This window comes from Peromyscus eremicus, chromosome 11 (assembly GCF_949786415.1).
Source record: "Peromyscus eremicus chromosome 11, PerEre_H2_v1, whole genome shotgun sequence".
NCBI classification, from domain to species: domain Eukaryota; kingdom Metazoa; phylum Chordata; class Mammalia; order Rodentia; family Cricetidae; genus Peromyscus; species Peromyscus eremicus.
Window position 1 is genome coordinate 40,904,566 of NC_081427.1, and position 7,434 is coordinate 40,911,999.

General features: G+C 44.1%; 1 non-coding gene across 1 annotated transcript; it reads right to left on the bottom strand.

Annotated features, from left to right (window-relative positions):
- Positions 1–4,108: 4,108 nt before the first annotated feature.
- LOC131922072 (U6 spliceosomal RNA) lies at positions 4,109–4,215 on the bottom strand. Its single transcript, XR_009382189.1, has one exon. It is a non-coding gene; the product is annotated as a U6 spliceosomal RNA (small nuclear RNA).
- Positions 4,216–7,434: the final 3,219 nt, after the last annotated feature.

Consider the following 7,434-nt stretch of genomic DNA (forward strand, 5'->3'; position numbering starts at 1 on the left):
CATGCCAAAGAATGTTGGCATCTCTGGGAGCAGAGAGAAGCTCCCACTAACAGGCAGTAGACAAACAGGGACCACAGCCCCATGGGAGCCATGAGAATGAACATGGAAGTGGTGGACCTTCTCTCAGTACCTCTATCTGAGGACCCAGTCTCGCCAGCATCATGACTCCACCTGTGTGAGACCCTGAGGAGACAACCCATCCATGATGTGCCCGACTTCTGATCTGCAGAACTGTCAGCTGCCCAGGGCTTAGGTTACTTTGATAGTAGTGAAATGCATGGGTAGTCATTAGAACCAAGCTGCATAGGATCCCTGGGTAGGATGAGGCAGAAACTTCACTCTACCTATCACTCTTAGCTAACAATGTCAGAGTCATCTTTATTCTCCAGGTCACTCCAAGATGAAATCACAGCAAAGACATTGTGTTCAGAGAGCGCAGCAGCCAGCTCACAGGGCAACTCGCAATGAGTAAAAACTGAGATGAACTTGACCAAGGAAGCTGGTGGAGTCCATCTGCATCCGTTGGGTTGTTCCCGTTGAGTGTTCTCTGACGTAAAGGAGGAAATTCATGGGTTGCTTCAAATCTCACCAGTGTTCCAATGAAAACAGGAATATTGCCTGTGGAAACACTTCCTGACTTGGAAAAATAGTCACGACCTCCAAGACCCCAGCTTCTCCCAGCCCATTCCAGTGCTCTTCTGATGGAACTGCTGGGACACAGCAGAGACGCTGCATTCAGACACTTGGATTGGACTCTTAGCTCTGACACCAGATAGCTCTGTGACTTAGACAAAGGCCACCACTTCTCTGAGCCTCGGTTTCCTGACCTATAAGGATAAATAATAATGCATCTTAAACAGGAGACATGGAGAGGAGCAGGGACCTAGACAGGAAGAGTCGTGGCACCAATGAACAGCAGGAGGTGTGTGCCTCAGAGGGTGATCCCAATAGAAGCTACTGGTTGGTGAGGGAAGGATGCAGGTCACTGTGTGGGCGAACTGAGAAACCTTACCCTCAGTGAAAGACAGAAGACACAAGAACACAGATCGTTATTGTTCTGCTTTTCGTGGTCCCTCAGTATCCACGAGGGATTGGTTCTAAGAACTCTGCTCTCACCCATCTGCCCCGACACAAGAATCTGCTGCTATTCAAGTCCTTGCTGTGAAATAGTACATGGGTTGAATCTTTGGGTGGAAGAACCTGTGTATAAAGACAGCCAGCTGTTATAGAACAGAGAAAAGATGATGAGTGGACGCCTAGGGTGGAGAGTGGAAAGAGCCTGAGTATTCACAGGGTGATAAAATGTCCTAAAGTTAGACCGTGATTATTGTATCTTGAATTGTACATATGAAATAAGCGTAGTTTATGATGTATAAATGAAGTTATTAATTAAAAAATATTCAACACAAGTTCATGAAGAAATAATACAGAAACAACTCATATACTAAGCCCATGTCTAAGGTAGGTTGGTCCTTGTTGTTCTTCCTCTTCATAGGAGCAGCAAGCCTAGAGGGGCTGGTGGCTCAAGACATAACCTAGATTTTATGTACATACATACATACATACATACATACATACATACATATAGTGTTTTTATAATTTATTTAATTTTATTTTGTGTCAATTGGTGTCAGATCCCCTAGAACTGGAGTTACAGACAGTTGTGAGCTGCCCTGTGGGTGCTGGGAATTGAACCCGGGTCCTCTGAAAGAGCAGCCAGTGCTCTTAACCACTGAGCCATCTCTCCAGCTATTTTTAACACACACACACACACACACACACACACACACACACACACACACACAATCTTTTTAGTGACCTCAAATCACAGCTCGGGCATAGTTACTTCACTGTAAGGTCAGTCTGGTTAATAACTGCAAATGCATTAGAGAGAAATGATAGACCCATCATAAGATACAGTGGAATAATATAAATGAGTGACTGGAACACTAATTTCTTAATAATCATCCTCTACTTGGACCTCAGCCATGGCTCTCAGATTGAAAAACCGTCTCCATGTTTCTGAGCACAAAACTGAACTCAGATTCTGCATTGCTTGACTATAGTACTTACTGCACCAGAAGCAGGGGATTCTGGGTGAGAGTGTCCCAGGGCAGCAGCGTCAACATCACCCAAGGCCCTGGTGAAAATACTAATCCTTAGGATCCACCCTACGTGTACAGAATCAGAAACTGAGGATGGGGGCCAACAGCATGCTTAAATGAAGTGCTTAGTGTTATTGCCAACATGCTAATATCTGAGAAGCACTGCTCGAGGTAATGATATGCACATGTACACACGAACATGCACATGTATGTGCATACATACCAGTCTCACTTTGGGAAGCCATATCAACTGGAAGATGGATTACTGTCCCGTGAGTACAGAAGTAATGATGGCAAATATGAGCCATGATTTCAACCACTCACACGCCTCTCCAGGTCACTTCCCATGAGTCAACGTGAGCCAGGGTAGCAGGCCCTTGGGCAGTCTGGACAGTCCAACTTTCACCGGGTGAAATCTGTACTAGTGTTGAGTGAGGAAGACTGAAGTAGATTAGAAAACGTAACATGGAAGAATTTGGCCAAGTGCAAGGGCCTGCTAAAATGTCACCAATTTCCCAAGGTCTTGGGTGGCATGTAGAAAAGTCAGAATCGCCTGCTACCCAATCCAGGAGACATGTCCTAAAAGGCTGATGGACTGACGCAAAGCTGAGAGTCAACATGTTGCTCATTTCATATTTGTCTCATGCAGTGATCTCCTGGTTTAGCAGGGGCAGGAGAATAAAAAGCAAAGGTTGGCTCTGGCTTTAGAGAGCTGACCCTCTCCAGGTTTCAACACCAGGTGTCCTTGTCCTATTTCGAAATGCTTCCCTTTCAGCCTAAAACATTTCAACAGCTGATGCTGCGTGGCCCAGTGGCACAGAACAGCTGGTAACTGGAGAAGGTGGACACATGCTTCCAAAGTTCATTTTTCATTGAATCAAAGATCATCTGGCCAGATCCTTGAATTTCACAGATGAGGGAAACCAAGGTCAAAAAAGCTAAGCTAAATTGCCTGCTTACTGTAAGCAAGGCTGGGACTAGAATCCTAACTACTCCAAACCCAGAGACACACCAAACTGCACCAAAGTGTTCACAAAGCAGAAATGACAGACTCCACTGAGTGTGACTAATAAGAAAACCCTAATTTTAGCATCTTTTAAAGTATCTTTCTTTGAGGCATCCAGCGATGTTCACTTTACTTCTTTGCTGCCCACATTTGTTGTGAATCTCCCAGGGAAAAGCTATTCTGAGAGGAGCTGAGACAAAGCCTGAGTGATCTATGGTTGTCAAAGTCAGGCTCTTCCCAGCAACATTGGTGAGAAGCAACCGAGCTATCTCCCATGCTGAAGTGAGAGATATGAGCGCCCGCGTTCCTGCAATCCCAAAGGGCTTCCTGGCAGGTAGCTGCCTCCTCAGAGTCTTCAAAGGACTATTCCTGTTGGAGTAAAGGAGGATTTTGCATCTGCCATGGGGCATGGCTTCCAAAATGCTCTGATCCTGAGTCTGGACAGAATCATACAACATGATGAAAATGTGGTACATATTTTATATATTCTATTACCTGAAGAATTTTTGTCTTTGGCTTGTATAAGAAAGAAAAGTGCAAGTCAAAGCAATTACTTTGATGGCTTCATCTAAAAGCATGCTTGCTTGTATCTCCTGTAGAACACTTGGTGAATTGATACAGGTGCAGTGTGAAAGTCTCTGAGGAGCTGGAAGCCTCATCCGTAGCTCTTACCCATCCGAGGCCACCAGAATAGTCCCAGGAGCCCAGCCTTTTTGTGCAGAGAGAGAACTGACTCCTCACATTGCATTTTCAGTACTAATTTTATTATGGGCTGCTAGTGTTTTTATTACATGTTCTTAAAAAACGTCCTTCTCGTGGGCAATCCTCTTCTCTCCTATGACAACAATAGCTGCCAGAGTGAATAAAGATGCATCATTTTCTTCTGTCCCTCTTAGGATATGTACCTGCTTCCTCTGCCATTGACATAAAGGAGCAAATAAATGCAACACATTTTCTCTATGTCTAGCATTTCATTATCTGCTATTGGCTATTTTTTTAAAATGTGGAATGCTTCATGAATTTGCGTGTCATCTTTGAGCAGGGGCCATGCTAATCTTCTCTGTATCGGTCCAATTTTAGTATATGTGCTGCCAAAGAGAACACGGCTATTTAATTTTATGATTGTTTTTTCCACACCTAACTGAATTAAATCATAGTTCTGATGAATTAACACCTTCAACTTTCTCAAGACTCCCGGTAAGAGGTTGAAGAACATTTATTTGTCTAATCATAACGTTTGCAAACATTTTAACATGCAAGTTCTCCAGCAAATGTCAACATTGCCTTAGAGACATCTAATACTTTGATTTCAAATTCTCACTTAGCTCTGAACAAAACCTATCACACTCTTCTTGTCTAAATCTCTCCCTGGTATTCTAGAAATAAAAGGAAAATCACACACACACACACACACACACACACACACACACACACACACACACCCCTAGCTCAGCCATTACGGCTTTGTCTCCTTCTGCCTGTGGCGTTTCACAGTAGCGTGGGATGGGTAGAACTGTCTTCAGAAGCAGTGTGAGAAGCTGACCTCTGTTGCAGATTGTAGACAAGTGAGTGGGATGCATTTACTGTGGAGGGCAGATTTCCTAGACAGATGCTATTTCACCTGGTCACTTGGCCTGTCCTTCCTCCCAGGATGAAGAAACCAGGGCTCTGGAAGCTTCCAGACACATCTGCCATCTCACTGCCCGTGGCAGGGGGCTCCTTGGCCTATTCAGTTAGGAAGAGATGAGTCCTTGGAACAGACAGTCGCAGAGGAGAGAGGATGGGCAAGTCACCCAGAATATCAGGGCCAAGCCCCCGGTGGTGAAGTTGCATACCACCATCTGGACCCGTAGCAAACAAGCTGGAGCATTTTATAAATAGAGCCATTCTTGTCTCTAAAAAAAAAAAAAAATTGACTGGCTTTTCATGGAGGACACCAGGATTTGTATTTCTGAGGTGTTCGCAAATTCTCCACTGCTAATTATGTTTCATATGTGAGCCATACACTAATAGAATTTTAGGGCAGGACAGGATCTCAGAGCTTATTTGGTTGAGCCCTTCCATCTTAGTGGTCAGGAAGACGAGGTCCATGGGGTTAAGTGGTGTTCCCAAGCTCTCAGAGTGGAGAAATTGTGGTTAGAACTAACTGAGCCCTCCAGACAGTATCCACAGAAATGGAACAACCAACCTTTATTTATTTTAGTAACTAAGAAAGCGGTATGTACTGAGACAGAGACAGAGAGAGACTGAAAGTAGAGAGATTGACAGTACCCATGGTGTAGCTGGGCCTGTTTATCATATGAGTAGAGGCCTAGGTCTGTGTGACTTTGAGCAGTCTCCTGGACCTCCATCTTACCTGTGTCCCCACCTGCAAACGTAAGTAACACAGTGTAGCAGGAGGCCATCCAACTGCTGGCTTCCCTAGCCCACTTAGGACTCGGAGCTCCTTGAGGAAGCCCAGAGCAATTTTGATGCCTATTACTACAATTCCTTAGACATACTTTACATTGATAGCCTTAACTGGGAGGGGGCTGGAAAACGTTTTCCCTCTGACTCAGGATTGCTCTCACAACCCCAACCAACGTTTTCTAGCTCTTAGCTTGCTTTCTCTAAACGCTTCACAAGAACCTTGATCAGCCTGAAAGCCAAGCCTGGAGGCTCCTTTCTTATGATGGCTGTGCTAGGTAGAGCATGTGAAACAATTGTGTGGACTGTGATGAGGGGTGGGGTGGGGTTGGGGGAGCTAGAAGGTTTCTAAGGAAAAAAAAAAACACCACAGTGGGGAGAAGGCTGGATGCTGCCACCGATGCATGTGCCGCAGCAACCTTCTGAAGCCATGAGGAGAACGTGCTTAAAGATGACTCATCACATTGATGACGGTAGAACAAACATACAGAACTATCAGACCTCGGTATTTCTTCATTTTCGCTCCTCTGTAGTCTTTCTGCCAATGGAATGGTTTCTCATGCTAGCTAATAAACCACGCTGTGTGAGTCAATCTTACGTTACAGCTAACTGACGAATTGGCATGGTAGTACTTATGTAAGGTTATAGTGAATGGTAAATGATAAATGTAGTAAGGGAAATGATACATAGTCAAACTCAAATAAATATTAGTTGTCACTATTATTAGCTATATAAGAAGATATATAGTGAAAAATCTCTTTCACATTTTCCACATTCTACTCTCCAGTGACAAATTTTAGTAATGTTTTATATATCCTCATGTCAATTTTTAAAGTAAAGTATTATATAAAATTTTTCCAGGTCTAAGATATTTTCCAATGGATACATGGATGCCACTTTAACTAGCCAAACCAGTTGGAAATTACCTCTAACCCCCAAGAGTGTGTTTTATTTAATAATCTTCCAAAGATTTGGGAATACTACCTTCCTGCTGAAAGCATTCAGTTTTCCAAAATCTTTCTTTTAACTGCAGGAAAGAAGTGTGCTTAGAAATATCAAGAGACATGAGTAAGCAGCTGGGGTCATCCTACCGAACGTTTGGAGGCAGTTCCGAAGAGTTACTAGTGTAACTGTGTTTCACAGTGTCTGGCAAGACAAGGTGCCTGTCCCCATGAGAAACTGTGGTAGGGACTTGGGCTGTTTTCCAGAGCCCTGTTACAATGTCAAGAGACTACCAGGACGCGGGCTGCCGCTCTGGTCTCTAAGGGCCATACACTATTTCCTGTCATCACCAAGGGTGCTACAGATATTCAACCAAAGTTTGGGGGATCCTCAAGAAAGTCTCTAAGCCTGGTTGGGAGGAAAGGAAGCCAGGGGTCAGCTAAAATCTCCTCCAGAGACGAAGAGTGAAGAGGAAGCGTCTTGACAATGAAAGCACTTCAGAGCAGCAGGATTCAGACCCTTCTCTTCCCCTAGAATTTCAGTAACAACCATTCTCCCTGGGCAACACTGACCACAGGAATGTGGAAATGCTTGGACGTGGTAAGGAATAAAGGAAGCGATTAGAAATTTCCTGAGGGCTCAAATCTGCCCTGAAACTTCCTGTTTCCAACATGTGGTCTAGGAAGCACTTCCCAATGCCTTATGGGTGGAAATCTGCTATTATTTTAATAGCAGAGTAGTGCCAATTGTCTTTGGGGTGAAATCAATGGGCCTTACCCGAGGTGAACTTCAGAACCAAACAAAACGCTTTTCTTAAAATGCCAACAGGAGGGCTCAATCAGGCTACCGATTAGATTGGAGTCACTGAGACATACATGTAGGTGTATCTAAGTTGGTAAATGTTTGTGTACATGTAGATGAATTTTCCTATGCTTCCGGGATCCTGGGGAAAAAATTTACCGTACAAAGCTCTTG